Raw genomic sequence first — 16,591 nt, 5'->3', positions numbered from 1 at the left:
ACTTCTGTAAAAATAATAATAATAATAAGTATCAAGACCTGAAAATAGAAACTAAGAACGAATATGGGATATGCCAGTGGGATTGTACCCATAATCGTAGGGACACTAGGCACAATCCCTTGAAAAGGAACCTGGAAAAATTAGATGCTGAAGTATTTCCAGGACTCATACAGGAGAGTTGGGCTCCTGGAAACAGCCCATATAGTAAGAAAAGTGATGGACTCCTAAGGAGGCAGGATGCAACCCGGAACCCCACACTATAAAAACCACCCAGTCGAATAGGGTGACTGTGATAGTCCAAAAAATAAATAAATAAATAAATAGTAATAATATGACTTTGATGACTATGGTATCATAGTTTTATCTGTAAATTCAAAATATATTATTATTATTATTATTATTATTATTATTATTATTATTATTATTATTATTATTATTATTATTATTATTATTATTTAAAATCAGTATAAATTATGTTGGAAGATCTCTTGGCCTACAGTTACATTTTCTTTATACAAAGTTCTCATCAGCGTTCTTTGACTACGCCTCTTTACTACGTATACTCATATTGTTTTCCGTACGTTTGTATTTTATAAGAACCCCCCAATTCCTAAAAGTGCACCTACCTGGTTTAATCCATGTGATTGCGGTTCCAGATGAGTACAGGTCAGCAGAGGTCAAGTAGGTCTGTTTGTAAATGAACAGTTGGTCATCCCTGTCAAACAAAAAATGTGAAAATTGAAATGAAATTGTAAGAATAAGGACTTAGGAATACGAAGCCTGGGTGACAAATCAGTAGCAAGTTTCTTGAAAATAAAGGATTCAGCTGAGCCAGAGAGTGTTCAGTTTTTTAATGGTAATCATGGAAGTGCATTTACACTAAGAAACAAAGATTGTATCGTAGGCAAACTCAAGATGCATTATGTCCAGTGTGATGCCAGCGAAACTAAAACAGACTTAAGGAAGGAGGATGATCTGATGTGAGGAGTTTTGAGGGTGATCATGAGAGAACTGTTCCTCCTCAACATAAGCTGACACTCAGTAGGAATCGGGCAAAATGTAGAAAAGTTACTGTAATAAACATATACCTTTGAATTTTGTCAGAAGGGCAATTTGTGGTTTTTTATTTGACGGATGACCACTGTGAAAGAATGTCATCAGGATGAATTAGTAAATGAAAAACCAAATGGAAATTGAAATGGCTCGGGATTATGAATCATGCATTATTCATTTTAGGTTAAAGAAAAGAGCATGAAAGTGGTACGAGAATTTGATAGATTGAAGGACCTTTTACCTCTTTCTTAGAAAATCTCATAACATAGAAGAGAGAAACAAAAGGGGATATGCACTTTTAGAGTGGCTAGTGTCGTTTGAAGAGCTGAAAAGAGTATACATCAAGAAAGGGATGATACCTTTCAGCATGGCATTATACATCTCATGGCTATGCTATCGATTAGTTACCTGTGCTGTAATCCGTCTTCACCGTAACAGCAGTGCACTGTACTTCTTTAAGACACTGCACACGACAGGCACCTAAAAGAAAATTGAACGCCTTGATGAACAGGATAATTACTTCAATATTTGGGTCATCTCATCACAAACTACAATTTGGCCTGAAACACAAAGCACATTGTTTTGTTAAAGTTACAAGACATATTTCAACTCTTTGGGGATCACCATATTAATGTCTGATCTTGCTCCTATTTTCGATATTTGTATTGTAATTATTATTATTGTAAAATAGTCCAGTGACTAACATTTCATGTAGGTAGTAGTTTGCTGAAGAAACCAGCCATTAATGAAGACTACTACTACGAGAGAAGTAGGACTTGTGGGACTAGTCACAGCCTGATGTGGAATTTCTATCAAGGTTTGGCTTATATCTCTGACAATAACTCCACGAATATATCCACATTTTCAATACTCGGCAAAGTTCCTTCCACAGTTTATTTATCATGATGATGATGATTACTGTAAGTCTGGCCCCCATTACCTGCCATCATGGAGCAAATATGAATCCCCATGTCTGGCTTTGATCCGAGCATGGCTCCTCTCCTTTCATTAACTTTTGTGCTTTGGGATGTGCCATTTAAATTGAACTTTGGAGAGCACCACTCAGCCACAGCCTTCGCCAATCTCCTCCTAACCTTCCAGTGACGTTCCTCTGATCCTTTAGAATATGTCTTCACAATCGTTCACACTTTCTGTGACCTCAGCTTACCTGTTGTAAGACTTTTGGTTCTTTGGTAACTTTGTTGCCAATTAGCTGAAAATTATTCCTTTAACAACTGTTATCTCTGGGTTTTGCTAGCGTTCGATTGATTTCACAAACTTTCTTTCTCCATCTGTCGCATCACGCCACTGGTCTGCTGTTTGCTCACTCATACACTGTGGTTCATTGCTGATGGACTTCAGTATATACCACAATAAATGGATCCCTTCTGCCCACACTGATGGGGACGAAAATGAGGTTTCCAACTCTCGTATTAATAAAATGAAACGTGTTATCTGATACTTTACACATGACCATGCATCTAATAATCTTGGCTTTAGCTTTAACTCAGACCCTTTTAACTACTCGCGTAAAATGTTTTCCTGTAATTAACTTTCAGATCACTTTTTTTATTTCCTACACTGTACATCAGCCTTCACCTCACAACGTTCAGTTGCTAGAATACAATCCTTTGTTCTTTACTTTTGAAGAGATAATTGTTGCCTTGGTATCCAAATGATGCTGGTCAGAGCTTTACATTAACTGCTGAGGTTTGTGTTTCCTTTACTATTTTAACTTTCATGTCTTCTCATCTTTTGGTTTGACCACTCATACTTCTTGATCACCCATTTAAGAAAACGGACACAGAGTCATTCCTAGTCTCTCATTCTTCTACCAGTACTTTTTTTTTCTTTTATAGTATCTGCTATGGATTGCTCCACCACTGCCCTTCGATGGGACACATTTTCGAATGATAAAGAAATCGGATGTTATGATCACACCTACAGAAATGATTTCTGGGCTTATATTCCAATACATTTCTTACAATTTTTGGTAAGGGTAACTTTTCTCATGTCTAACATTTTGGTGGTTCTATCTGTAGCTTTCTCTTGTAGTGGAGAGGCCATATTCTCTGGCTTTTTCCACTTTTTTTTTTTTTGCTTCTCCAGGTCCTCCTCTTTAACCCTCTCTCATTAACGCATCAAGAAAAATGAATAAAACAGAAAAAGCAGTTTCGAATCCCCTAAACGACTTAGCAGGTGATATTGGAAGCTCCGCCTTTGGCGGTTTATGTTGGAAAGTGGGGTTTCAGTAGATCATTATTCTGTACATATTATGACGGGTTATTGGCAATAAACAAAGTTCCAAATTTTACTGACAAAATGCTTCATAGGTCAAATTAGAGGGACAAATGGAAAGATGGCTTCTCGGGGGCAGGGGCCAAACCTCATAACTCTAGGCCCTACTCTGTTATAAAGAAAACCTAAACATCCTTTTACTGTACCTCCTTTCATATTCTCTTTCTTCCACCTTACTTTCTACCGTATACCAACGAACAATTGATTCGTCGTGCAACTGCGAGGTTTTACTCCTGTTCAACCTTTCAAATCTTTTTACTGTCAATTTCCGTTCCAGCGCTGAATGACCTCATAGGTCCCAGTGATTGGCCTTTTGCCTAAATTCTATACTCAGTCAGTGTTCTCTGCTCACAGCCAGGTCTGTGAGGTTCTTATGTTTTCGGTTTCTCGGGCAGTTTGTTGTTGTTGTTGTTGTTGTTGTTCTTGTTGGGGTTTAGGAAAGCAATATGGAAGAGTCTAAAAAAAGTCTTAAAAGGGTGATTAGCGTTGAGTTAAAGATACGGGAATTTTAGTATAGGATATTTATGATTTATTTATTAGGCATGTTAAAATACGGACAAAATATTTATGATAGAATATAGCACATTTATTTTAATTTTGGTTGGTGAAACAACGCTCCATTTGACTGTAGATTTGAGCACGTTTTAATTTATTTGGTGTACTGAATGCGGAGTCTATGCTTATGGTCAATTATTTTGTGTTGTGTTTCCACTCATAAGTGAGAATGGATGAACGTGTTTGATTTGTGTCCCTTTTATTTGATTATTGCTGTTAGTATTGAGGAGTACTAGAATCAGTATTCATCACGAAGACCACTTCACGTTAAATTCCGAATATAATGTTTACAACTAATGAAGGGAATAGGGCCGAGGATAGTTCTTTGCAAAGTACCTGATATGACATTAGCTGGTGAGATAAAGTTAGACAAGACAAAGGAGGTTACAAGTGAAGGCAAAGAAAAGGGTGCGCGGAAAATTTTTTTTTAATGAAATAGTTACAAAAAGGTTTAAAAAAACGAAAAAAAAATGTACATTACGTACGTGAATCTGGGAAAAAGTTTCGTCGGACGCATTAGAACTAATTAGAATGTATGGTAGCAAAGATAGTTTCTCGACAGCAAAAAAAAAAATTATATTGACCGGAAACAAAAATTGTTAGAATATTTAGCTGGGAGAATAACTAGCTCGATGCAAATGTGGGTCGGAGACAGGAGCGTGTTAAGTAAATATCTAGTTAGAAGTGACCAGTAGATTCTGTTTTGTATGTATTTGATGTATATATATATATATATATATATATATATATATATATATATGTATGTATGTATGTATGTATATATATACACATGCATACATATATATATATATATATATATATATATATATATTATATATATATAGATATATATATATATATATATATATGTATATATATGTGTATGTAAGAAGTACAATACATATGTGTGTCCCGCACGCATAGCAGCGCATGAGTAACGATTGTGCGTGAAAATATGTGTAGTAAATTTATTTTTTTATTTTTGCGGGAATTTCATCGAAGGTCGATTTTTTTTTCTATCTTGTCAAGAAAAAGTGTTTGTGTCGTTGATACGTTGCCAAGGGCGACGCTGTCGTACTGGAATATTCAAGTAGGGGTTAATGAAGTTCGTTGTAGAAGATAATTCCCTCAAGTGGCGAATCGTCATGAGGACGCTATTGATTTGTTTATACTTTTGGAAATGACGATTCTGCTAAATGACGATTCTGCTGCACGTGGAGGACGATTTTTTTTTTTTTACTTTTATTTTTCAGTCTTTTTTTTATGTTAATAGGGGATTTATGGGGGTTGAGAATTTACATAACATTCAATCCAATAATTTTCTGTAGCTGTATATCCAAGGCTTCAGCGAATTTAAAACAAGTAAAAAAAATGCGCTTTTCTTACGTATAATGATATATATGAGCCGTGGCCCATGAAACTTTCAGCCATGGCCCGATGGTGGTCTGTCCTGTAGAGTTGTCAGACGCACGTTCGATGGGTAACTTTAAACTTAGCGAAAATATAAACCACTGAGGCTAGAAGGCCGCAATTTTGGTAAGTTTGATTATTGGGAGGTGGATGACCTACATACCAATACCCTCTGGCCTCAGTAGTTTTTAAGCTGTGAGGTCTACTGGCTGATCGATGAGCAAGAGCCCGTGCTGGCTTAAGGCCAACTTAATCTAAAACAACAAGCTCTGAGGGCGGACAGAAAACGGGCTGACGCACAGACAGATAGCCATCTCAATAGTTTTCTTTTACAGAGAGCTAAAAAGGTAAGAATAAAGCTTTTGCAGTAAACCAGAAAGGGTAAGAGTAGAGTGGGAACACCCCTTACAGACCTTGGTCAGTCCTCTTTCATTTCTATATTTCACCTCCTCACTTGTATCCCCATCCATTCCTGGTGTCTTACCCTTTGTCAGCTTTTCTTAATTCTCCATTGGTCTCTTCACAAACAGTCCTAAAGTTTCACTTTGCTCAGATTTAACCTTAATGTTTTGGATTCCCTTCCTCTTTTTCCAGCCTCTTTGACCTTATTTGTCTTTGCATCTGCCTTCTCAATATTGGTCGCAGCTGGACATCAAACAATCTCTTTCTCCCTCAGTTGGTCTCCAGCTCTATTATCCCACCTCTTAATGGTTTTACTCCCCGTTCCTACATTTTTAGTTTTCTGTAAATGAAAACTGTTGAGATGGCTATTTGCCTGTCCGCCCTCAGATGTTTGAAAACTATTGGGAGGCTAGAGGGCTGTAAATTTTTGTTATATTGATCATCCACCCTCCAATAATCAAACATACCACATTGTAGCCCTCTAAACTCAATCATTTTGATTTTATGTATGGTTAAATGTAGCCATGATCATGCCTCTGGCAACCGCAACAACAGGCCAACTCGGCCGGCTGAGAGTTTCATACAGCATTATACCCTGTACAGAAAACTCGATTGCGCCGAAGAAACTGCGGCACATTTTATTACTAGTTTCTTTCAAGACCAGACTCCTGTCATTCCACTTTTTTTGTCAACCTACCCTGTCTGTTGTATAAAATACAGATTTTTAGCGATCATCCTTCCGGTTATCTCCTGGTTAAGTTTTCAACTAACTTAGACAATCTGTCAAAGGTGTGTCAGATATTATTATGTGGTCATGGTACTTTTACGCTCTTGCTCGTGTTCTACTTTGTTTTTTTCATGCAGCAGTCAAGAACGTTGATTTCAGTAAATCACTTGTATTGCCATAATGCGATTTAAGTTATTTTGATGATGGTGCGAAGTTATTAATGGTGATTATTTGAATCACGAATATTATTGAGAGAGAGAGAGAGAGAGGGGTGGGGGGTTCATGCTAGAATATTGGCTAGTTACGGCCCATTATGCCTATGTTTTAAAGCAAGTTGCAGCGTAAACAAATAACGCGTGGGTCAATAAAAACCATCATAACCTCTAGTTTTTGACGGGTTTTTAGATAAATGCATCATTAGATTTTTCATACACACTCATGTCTGGGGACAGGAATCTGTGGTGCTACAGAATGGTGTTAAACCTGTCTAAAACTTTTTAGTGACAGTAGCACGCAGTCAGGACTATATTGCTAATATTTGTCCTTAACCAGAAATGATAAAACAAGGTGATTAATAGGACACGTTAAGAAACCTTACAGATTTTTTTCTGTGGGAATTTCACCTCCGATTTATGCACCCGAAAGTTGCGCAGTGATCAAGGTGATCTGATTCCCTCCCGATTTCTCCGTTGGTCTAACATCTGCTTGGTAGGTTGACTCCATCAAGATGGCAGCCAGTATGCCTACATTTGCGGTGGCGTTTTTGCCTGTTTGTCCAGCCCAATTCATTGGTTGGGGGAAAACGGGATTCCTGAATTAGACCGCCGATCATCCTAGCATTAATTACTTTAATGTTCTTTGCAGCATCCCTTCGACCCTATATAGCTGCAACCCCTTTCATTCCCTTTACTGTACCACTCTTCATGTTCTCTATTCCATCTGACTTTCGACCCTCTCTTAACAATTGTTTCATGGTGCAACTGCGAGGTTTCCATCCTGTTACACCTTCCAAACCTTTCGACTATCAGTTTCCATTTCAGTCCTGAATGAACTCATAGGTCCCTTTAGCCTAAATTCTATATTCTAGTCTATTCTAACCCTCTACGAACGTTTAACAATATCAGTCCTCCATTAACCACGTTTGTACTTACAGGTGCTTGCAGCGGATATCACTCGATAGTCAGTGGAGGCGGATATTAAGGACATTTCTGAGTGGTAGTCCATCTGGAGACCCTGAATGTGGACGATGTGAAGGTAAACCCCCGATGCGGTCAGCAACATCCAAGCCAGCATCTTGTGCCCCTTCGCTTCCATCACCTTCCCACTCCGGTAAGTGTCGGTGGATCTCTCCCGCTTTTCTGATCTCAAAGAAGAAGAAGAAGAAGACAATGTTTAGTTTTTAACTGTGACAGTACTGGAGACCATTATATTCAAAATACTAGCACAGCTTTGAACCCTTAAATTATACATTGCAGTCAGCCTTGTAGGGCAACGAACAAAATAACCACAAGTTGCGGCGGACTGTCTCTATTTTATTGATATTTGTATTCCTGTATAATCTCTGGATTTCTGATGACTTGAAATTACATCGCCTAATCATGTTGCATTTTTTTCAAGAAATGGTACTCATTAATAGTAAACCAGGTCACATTCTTCTATCAGATTATTTTCGTGAAGGGTGATGGCCTATACGTAGAAATTAGGCCTCGTCTTGTTTTCAGTTTTCTGTTCAAGAAAACTATTGAGATCGCTATTTGTCTGTCCGTGTCCGCTCTTTCTTTCCGTCCTCAGATGTTAAAAACTACTGAGGCTAGAGCGCTGCGAACTGGTATGTTTATCATCCACCTTTCAATCATCAAACATCGCTCTGTGGCTCTTGTTGAAAAGCCATAATTGTTGTTGTCGCAAATTTTAATATTCTATTATTCTCACCATGTAAATATTGATTATTATTGTTACTATTATTAGCTTGATTTCGTGCGCTACTCCGTGCAGGAACCCGGTGCTGCCCGTCATGCTTCCCCAACCCTCCTGATCCCCTACCTGCCCTACCCCACCCAGGGTGGACAAAGAGGTTTGCAAGAGGAGGGGGGAAATGGCATGGCTCCCCTACCTACCCTACCCCCACCCAGGGCGGACAAAGAGATTTGAAAGAGGAGGGCAGCTGTGTCTTGTCTCCCCTACCCTGCTGAGTCCCTACCTGCCCTACCCCACCCAGGGTGGACAAAGAGGTTTGCAAGAGGAAGGTGGATGTGCCATGGCTCATCGCCATCTTGAATTGAGAAGGCCTGAGAGACTCAAGCATGAGTCATCGTCAAGTCGTCCAATTAGTTCTGGCCATGCGTTTCCATTCACACTTTGTATTCTTGGTGGCATTTGTCAGTTATTTTGCAGAATGTATAATTTTTGTGTAAGTTAATTCTGTTTTACAGTCTTTTGCATTGTCAGTATCCTCTGGACCTGGTTAATATGATTAAATATAAAGGGAAATCAGTGCAGAAACAGTAATGAGAACAAAAAAGTTTATTCACAGAAATGAGCATATAATACATTTTTATACTTAGAAGGAGGACAAGACCACAAAAATGGTGACAAAGATGCCGCTCTCTTTAGGAAAAGATATAAGAGCTACACACAAAATAAATATTCACTATAAATTACAGCAATTGTTCCTCAGAATCTTATTTCTTCAGTGTATTCATCTTTCTCTTTTTTGTTAAATTTTTGCAATTTTGAATGTTTTCATTACTTTTCTTTTAATAATTGTTTAGTAGGGCACTGGAGGAAGCAACTATCAGCATTTTTTGATTTTTTTTTATATGCTATGCCCAGCATCACAATCATTTAGAGGTCAGAAGGCATCACTATCAGAAAGGACAGTGAGTGAAATGTCCGTGGCCAAATTCCTTTGATACATTGATTTGATAAAATCAGGACACTGACAGTTTAACAGTGGTTACATAGTTAAACAGAGTTGCGTTTACTACAGATTCATGGGGATAAAGAAGCCTTCCTCTGGTTATACCCTGAATGTAACTGATATTGTCTGGTAAGCTATCTTTTGTTTCTTGGCAAATAAGTAAGTCTTTACAGGAGCTACACTTAAATTTTTACACAACAGCATACACACGATAGCCAGGAAGGTATGTTATAACAGGGAAAAGATCCATACATTTATCAATATCATCTTGACTGACATCGATATAAAAAAATCGTTACTTCCGGACTCCTGATTATTCATGCACTCCCAGTTCGTTTCTTCGAAGATCTTCAGTTCGATGTCTCTATTATTAAAAGCTATTCTGAGAACAGACATTAACCTCAGTTTTTTTTTCACACTTCACACTCGAACACTTGTCGTAAGGAAATGTAATTGCTGCCAGCAAGTCGACGGTATTTACCAAATCTATTTTCAAGTTGATCGGTTTGAAATTTTCCTGGTAAGACATATTTAATTTTTTATTTTTCTACACAGTATTTTGTTATTTCTATCATTGCACTAGTTGTGTGTTTTAAGGCAGTGAATGTGTCCCTACTCAGCTTTCCACCAGTTTTAGTAATGTTATTCCAGAGATCTAACCAGAAATGGAATTTCTGTAGGAAAATATATTTCTCGTCATTTACATTATATGTAACTGGAGTAGCATATTTATTGTGAAGCCGAATACCTTTATGTGGATGCTTTACATTCATTTTGGTCCACCAGAGATAAATGACTTTAATATAATTAGTTACATCTTCAGAATTTGGCAGACATGTTCTTTTCCCGTTGTCAAAAGTGCTTCTATGACATATTCATTGAAAAAATGTAGGGCAGGGCTGACGTTCTGCCTTTCTAGACTCGATGGATTTAATGCCTTTGATGTAAGTAAGTATGCATATCAGAGGAGAGAATCTGCTTCTGAATTGTGTAATTTATGCAAAGTGGCAAATGGAGCATTACATATTTTGGGTGCAGTGTGGAGATCGGAGGTTGCCAACTAGTAATGTCTCATTAGATGGCCTCAGAAAAAGTACCCACAGCAATGCAAATTAAAAACAAATGGTTGAACAGTTTACAAAATATGAAAGTTTCAAGTACTGAGTTATCATTTAAAGTCATCAGCAATGATTGATAATGTATTTTATAATCATTTGTGTTAATAAACTGTTGTTTCTCATCATAACTTCTGCGCTGATTTTCCACCATTATGCAGCATATTTAATCATATTAACCAGGTTTAGAGGATTATGATGTTGTTAAAGACTGTGAAATATGATGATCTAATATAGCCATTAGGTACTCTGGATAAAAAGTAATAAATAACACCAAAAATACAGAACTTGAAATGGTAACTCGTGGCCAGGATAGGAGGACGACTGGTGATGACTCATCGCTGTGTTTTGAGTGTCGCACAGGCCTTGTCAATTCAAGATGGCGTTGCATGGCTCCCCTACCTACCCTAACCCACCCAGGCGGACAAAGAGGTTTGCAAGAGGAGGGTGGCTGTGACTTGTCCCCCAAGAAAGATCCACGTGGATTTTATTATTATTATTATTATTATTATTATTATTATTATTATTATTATTATATTATTTTTTTTTTTCCGTAAAGAGTTAAGGCGTATTTGTTAGAATTCTAGGATTGCAGGTGAGCGGGAGTCATATACTCGTATATTGATAAGTGATTCGCAAAAGCTTACCTTTAATATATCAAGTGCAATAAGAAACTTGAAGTCTGTAACCAAGGAAATTTCTTTGACGACGCTCGGGCAAACTGTGTGAATGTCAGCAGAAGTATATTTTCTTCAATTCTTTTCGAAGTAGGGTTCTGCCCCTTTCTGCTTGGTCCGGAGGAGGCTAGGTAGTAGACGTGTAGCCCGGCTGAAAGCCGAAAGATGAGTGAAGACTATAGAGTCGCGTGACTCCCTTCGTATTTAAGATTGCTTTCCGTGATTGATTCCAGTGGCGAATCACAAAGCTGTAGATACAGTTTCTGTCGGTCTGCTGCTCTGGGAACTTTTGTATATCTATTTTTTGTCTTGGCTTTGTTTTCGTGCGAACGCGAGTTAATTGTCACGGATGGCTGGGCTGCATATCGCGTTTTTCCAAAGTGTATTCATTTCTAGCCTCGTTGTTTTGAGACATTGCAATCTACCTAGAAGACATTGTGACAGTTTTAGTGCATGCGTCTGTTTCTTTTCAAATATCCTATTGGCAAATGTCGGATAAATTCTAATTTTAAGTAAGAGCTTCTGGATTTGCATCGCCACGTCACTCACACACAGACCTCCGACCATAGCGGGTGGCATTTACTATTTCCTATAAGATTATAGACACTTTAATAGTCATTTTTTCCTGTCAAGTTGTGAAAGGACGTGAAAGCTAAGCCGGGCTGTTGTCATGAACAAACTCATTGTATTTTTCTTCGTAAATTCCCTGCATGTAAAATGAGTTACGTTATTTGTGTCCAGTTATAGGTATAGGAGAGCTTAACCTTCGGGATATTTTCATCAGAGCTTATAAAGGAGAGTCAATTGTCGGCATACATTGATTGTGATGGTTTCATTCGTATTGTTAAGGATTCAGACTAACGAGGAATTTATGATTTTGCCGGTAAATGATTCGTACCCTCGTTCCACGTGGAAACATTATTCCAAGACACGCGATTCTTCTTCAGCTGTGCAAACGTTTTCAGCTCACCTGAAATGCTATACAAACTACTGAAGTTAGGTGTGTTTGATGATTGGAGGGTGGATGATCAACGTGCCAGTTTGCAGCCCTCTAGCCTCAGTGGTTTTTAAGATCTGGGGGCCGAGAGAGAAAGTGCGGACGGACAGACAAATAACCATCTCATTAGCTTTCTTTTACAGGAAAATAAAAGAAGCTATTATGCAGTCATATTCTTAGCATTTATCTATCCTCTTAGGGTTTATCAGTCTGAGGTCTCATTCGTTTTACATAAAAAAATTAATAATGTTTCCACGTGGAACGAGGGTACGAAACAATATGGAATAGTATGATATTCCGTCTTTGTTAGGCGAGATTGTTTTTACTGCTTTACGTGTTGTTCTTGGTTTGTAGTCTTGTTCTTCCATTTTGTTGGTTTTACTGTGATTTTTTTTTTTTATGAGTTGCAAGTTCAGCGTGTTATTCCTGTCTTTAGAGGAAAGAATAAAAACGCCCTACCATTTAGATTCATGTTATTATTACAATTATTCTTTTCCGGTCTCAGTCATCCTCTAGGAATTGCCGAGCCCAGTTAGGAAACTGAAAAAGTACGTATGTTTATATTTCGTGTAGCTGTTTGAACCAAAAAACGATTCTTTTATGTCTAATATGAAAATGATTTTCCAAGTGAAAAGTTTCTGTGATGGATAAGATTCCTCATTCTTCCTTTCATGTTTTCGGTAGCGGTTTATTCCTCTTAGAAGACGGACAAGGCTTCAAACGGCGTCTCTGGCGCGGTGTGGGGGGAGGGGGTGCTAATTAAGGAGTGGGGCCCAATTTAATCAGATTGGTCAAGTAGGCTTAAAACCGCTCCTGCTTAGGAGTCCATCGCTTTTCTCACTATTCTCGCCGTTTCTAGTGGCAACGCTCCCCTCTGCATGAGTCCTAGAGCTACTTTGGCATCGAGTTCCAGGTTCCTTTTTCAGGGATCTTGGCCGAGATCGCGCGTAATGTCCCTGTGATTATGGGTACAACTTCCCACTGGCATATCCCATATCCTTCTTATTTCTATCTTCAGGTCTTGATACTTATCAGTTTTTTCTCTTTCTCATCTACTCTGGTGTCCCATGGTATTGCGACATCAATGAGCGATACTTTTTTCTTGATTTTGTCAATCAGCGTCAAGTCTGGTCTATTGGCACGTATCAGTCATCATTATTATTATTAGTATTTTTTTTTTCTATTTTCCTTACAATTCGCTTCTCAGGCTCAGCGATGTTTTTGAGTAACTGACCAATATTCATATTGGGAATTTTCAAAAAATTATAAATGCTGAAGGCAATCTTTTATTTTTATTAGAACAGGATCTCACGGTCCAGGTCAAGCAGGGGTCGTCGTCAGTGACCTGAGATCTTGTTCTAATAAAAATAAAAGATTACCTTCAGCATTTATAATTTTGTGGAAATTCCCAATATGAATATTGGCCAGTTACTCAGAAACATCGCTGAGCCTGAGAAGCAAATTGTAAGGAAAATAGAAAAAACTATATAAAATCAACTCGCTTAATTCTGCCATTCTTTTTAACAGCATTTGCCTAAAAGAGGGTCTTCTACCAAAATATTATTAGTATTATTATTATTGTCGTCGTTTTGTTATGTGAATTTTTAGCATAATGATTGTAATATAGGTAATCATATGATGAAACTTTTATTGATACTACCAGCGATATTAAATCTGTCATTATGGCGTGCGACTACAGCATTTACTAGATCCAAGAAACTGCCGTGACCGCTCCACGCCCCAAGTGTTATTAATGTTCCCTTCTTCGTTACTAGTACTCTCAGGACCTTCGTAAATGACTCCATAAATTTACTTTTTCAATGGGAATCATTTTCACCTTTTTTTTCTCGAGTTGGAAGGACGTTGTCAATTCAGGACATTTGATTTCAACCATGTTGACCTCAAAAAGAATTGTGCTCCGTAGGGGGTTTAGTGCCGTCAGCGCACCTCATGCGGTGCACTGTAGGCATTACTTAATGTTCTTTGCATCACGTGTCCTCGGCCTCTAGCTGCAACTGCTTTCATTCCTGTTACTGTATACCTTCCTTTGGTATTCTCTTTCTTCCATCTTACTTTCCACCCTCTCCTAACAATTGATTCATAGTGCATTGCGAGGTTTTCCTCGTTACATCTTTCAAACCTTTTAATGTTCATTTCCGTTTCAGCGCCGAATGATCTCATAGTTCCCAGTGCTTTGCCTTTGGCCTACATTATGTATTAAATTCAAAATTTATTGCGGTTATAAGGGATCTTTGTGACTTTTAATTTTTACGGAATATTTTCTTGGATGGATATCCCGTTGAGTTTAATTAATTCAGAATCAGTTTTGTCTGTAGGAATTTTATGAATGTTATCGAATGTTGTTTCGGTTTAGAAAGCTTATTTCTTAACAAATAAATAGATGCATGTCATTTATTGCTATAAGAAAACTTAAAACTCTGAACACTGCGGTTGAGCAAATTCTGAATCTTTTCGCTTGTTATAGTTCAGGATATCGTGGAGCTTAACTAATTTTTTTGTGAGCATTAGTTTTTGCTTAAAAGTCAACGTAGTATATTGAAGCAATGACCAGGTAATGCACCCAGTGGCGATTCTACCCTCAAAAAAAAGGCGGGAAGGGGGGGGGGGGGGACAACTCTAGGGCAAAGATAATTGTTGGGTGGGCATCATAGGGAAGGTGACTGTAAAATAGTTACAATTTTTGGAAACATTTCGAAACTCATGGAGGAATGAATTTGACAAAGGTGAAAGGTTCATATATAATTTTGTTTGATTCCTAAGCAAAGCAACTGTAAAGCATCCATCTGATATTTTAACCTGACTTGCATGATATGAAAATTTAACATTCAAAACTATATACAGATCCAAACAATACGCAAACATTGAAGAATGGATAGTATGTATAAATATAATACACATTTGAACCAAATAAAGAAAGGTAGTAACTATATGAAATTAACAGATATACATGGGGCATGTCATGACAATTCTGAAAAGGTTCAGTTTGACATTTCCTGTTTCCTGTATATTTACTGATTCACTCAATATAAGTGTTAGCAATATAACCAAATCATGCTGTGCGACTAGTTAGTGGCTATTGTTATATTCAATAATGATTAATTTTATATAATAATTTATTTCATTTAATAAGGTGGGGGGGGGGGCAAACTAGAGCATGGACAAAAATCTGGGGAGAGCAGCTTCCCCCCCCCCCCCCCCCTAGAATCGCCACTGAATACGCCCTTGCCATTGGCTTTAGTTCTTTTGTATGTTTTGCCTCCATGGATCATACTTTGAATTGTGAAGCAGTTTTTCTCGCACATTGCAGACACGTGAAGTTGGTTTTGCCTGATGGACTCATCGATTCCATTATTCATCGTGGAGTCGAGCACATGATCTTTTGGAATAATCATACGTTTGCCTCAGATATCTAAAGAAGTCTTCGGTTTATTGATGGCACTGGCATTCTGTGCAAAGCCAAGCAAATACCGCCGTTGGTGACCAACTTACATTAGTCATACAAAGTTACAAAGGCAAAGTTTGGCGTGTGTCTCTCGACTTAATCCCTTGGCACAGTAAGTGAGTGATTCTTCCAGCTGCCGTGCGAATTGAGAAAATTTAAATTGTTTGTTGGGTGTCGTGGTTTTTACAGGGGAATTAGTGCTACATCTTGGGGTACAAAGTCATAAAGAAAATTTATAGAGGCGTTTATGTCGTATACTACTTCGAACAGTTTTGTAATGATTTACTCAAGAAGGGCTTGGTCATCCTATAGGTCCTCTTTTAGGGCATCTTACGGGTCCCATTTACTTTTTGGTTACAGTTTGAAAGTTCATTCAGCAATGCTGATCGTCATTATTTGTTACGTTGACTCCTAAATACCTATCAGCAACGCACGTTCTTCCACCATCCATATTAAAGAGCATTGCTCTGTCATCTTATTTCCAATTTTCACCTTGATATTCCTGCTCACAGGCACTTCCTCGGCAAATGTTTAGTACAGCTCTCTTGTACGATACTTAGCTGTTTTTGTAAATTAACCCACATCAAACATTGGGTCATCTGCAGAAGTTGCCGGTTCTATTAACCTCTATTCCTATTCTCCATGGAAGAGAAAACTCATAGAAGGCAGAATGGCAGACGTTTGCTTGTCTTGAAGCAGGTACTGTGAGGACTAGACGGAGGCAGCTATCTGGGTACTGATGCTTTATCAGCTGTTGTTTTAGATTTAGCTGGCCTTATGCCAGCACGGGCTCTTGCTTATAGAGCAGCCCGTAATTACAGACGAGCGGGGTTGACACAGAAAGGTGTGGACGGAACGGATATGTATTACCCGAGTTGGGTCTACCTACAGAGATCCGGGTGCGCAGATAGAGAATTTATGTGTCTTTACCAACACTTATACATGAATATTTACAAATGCAATCTGCGTACATA

General features: G+C 38.1%; 1 long non-coding RNA gene across 1 annotated transcript in view; it reads right to left on the bottom strand.

The window, feature by feature from the left end:
- Positions 1-7,807, bottom strand: part of LOC135212314 (uncharacterized) — a 31,911-nt gene extending 24,104 nt beyond the window's left edge. The window contains exons 1-3 of the long non-coding RNA XR_010313859.1: positions 7,597-7,807; positions 1,462-1,533; positions 627-715 (exon numbers count right to left, since the gene is read on the bottom strand). This is a non-coding gene — a long non-coding RNA (uncharacterized LOC135212314). The remainder of the gene's footprint in view (positions 1-626; positions 716-1,461; positions 1,534-7,596) is intronic.
- Positions 7,808-16,591: the final 8,784 nt, after the last annotated feature.

This window comes from Macrobrachium nipponense, chromosome 40 (genome assembly GCF_015104395.2).
Source record: "Macrobrachium nipponense isolate FS-2020 chromosome 40, ASM1510439v2, whole genome shotgun sequence".
In the NCBI taxonomy this organism is placed as follows: domain Eukaryota; kingdom Metazoa; phylum Arthropoda; class Malacostraca; order Decapoda; family Palaemonidae; genus Macrobrachium; species Macrobrachium nipponense.
The sequence above is the reverse complement of the archived record's forward strand: the minus strand, read 5'-3'. Positions and strand labels throughout refer to the sequence as shown.